The sequence below is a fragment of the Fragaria vesca genome, linkage group LG2 (genome assembly GCF_000184155.1).
Source record: "Fragaria vesca subsp. vesca linkage group LG2, FraVesHawaii_1.0, whole genome shotgun sequence".
Classification (NCBI taxonomy): Eukaryota; Viridiplantae; Streptophyta; class Magnoliopsida; order Rosales; family Rosaceae; genus Fragaria; species Fragaria vesca.
Window position 1 is genome coordinate 31,283,228 of NC_020492.1, and position 1,395 is coordinate 31,284,622.

The following is a 1,395-nucleotide window of genomic DNA, read 5'->3' on the forward strand; positions in this document are numbered from 1 at the left end:
TACTACTACTACTACCTACCTCCTCTCTCTCTCTCTCTCTCTCTCTCTCTCTCTCTCTCTCTCTCTCTCTCTCTCGCATTTAAAACCCATCAGCCAACCATGGCTTCCCACTTTTCTCTCTCCACCGTTTCTCTCATCACCCTCCTCTTCCTCGCCGCAACCGCCTCGCCAGATGCCGCCTCCTCCACCACCATCGGCGTCACCAATTCCGCCTCCACCGTCGCCACCTACCCCCTCCGCTACTGGAGCACGTGGCCTCGACTGTAACTTCCCTCGGCCTCGTCGCCCTCCGCCTTGACATCTCTGACCCCAACCTCGTCCGCGCCTTTCTCTACTCCAACACCAACCTCCTCCTCACCATCCCCAACGTGTTGGTCCCACCTCTCGCCACCAACCGCACCAACGCCCTCCGATTTGGTTTCAAGAGATCTCCCTTACTCCTCCGGTTTGGTTTAAAGATTCGTCTTGGTTTCAAATTCAGCTATTATTTTGCTCAGAAATCACAAGGAAAGCTCATGGAGCTCGTTAAGGAAGTCAGCCCCTACAATGCAGAATTCTGAAAGTTTCAGATAGTTAGGCCTCCTCTGAGGCATTTTCGTGGCTCATTCGCCCTTCCTTGCAAGGGTTTAATGTCTGTTCGCCCTACACCATTATTGAGCCATGATATTGGACTTCAAATCTGAAAAAGAATCATGCCATTCGCTGCTTTGTAGCATGAGTTATGAGCTCCAGAAGCTGACAGCTTAAAACAGCCTTTTTCCAGAAACTTAACTACATTGAGTTTTGAGGCTTTGCTTCTTTGTCTTAACGCGTACCTATCATTGAGGTACTGATTTTCACATCAACATGTGATGTCATAAAACATTGTGGAATCAAGAGTCATCCATATCAGCCATGGGACGATCAAGATACAAGCTCAAGAAGTCAGCCAATTAATAAGCAAAAGCTGGAAATTTCAGAATCAGCTTTCCTGGAGATGTTGTGTGAGATCATCCGCGCCATCTTTCGTGGTTTCTTTGGCCATTATCTTCATCAATCCTTCAAGTACATTGTTGTACTACAATCCCAGGTCAAGAACTGATCAGAAACATCATCAGAGCATGGCGTAAATCGTGCATATAGTTGGCATCCTGAGCAACAAAAATCATCAGCTTTTCATAAAGCTTTTTGTGGAGTTGGTTTCTCGGCTCTTGGAAGTTTCTCATGAAGGAGTTGTTTCAATTCTGTTGCCACGACATCATACATTAATGTTCTGTCATAAAACAACCAGTAAGTGGTTCACAAGAGTTTATTCGATTCATCTGAAGTTGGCTTCATGAAATATGCCTACTTTGAGAGAGAGAGAGAGAGAGAGAGAGAGAGAGAGAGAGAGAGAGAGAGAGAGAGAGAAGGAGT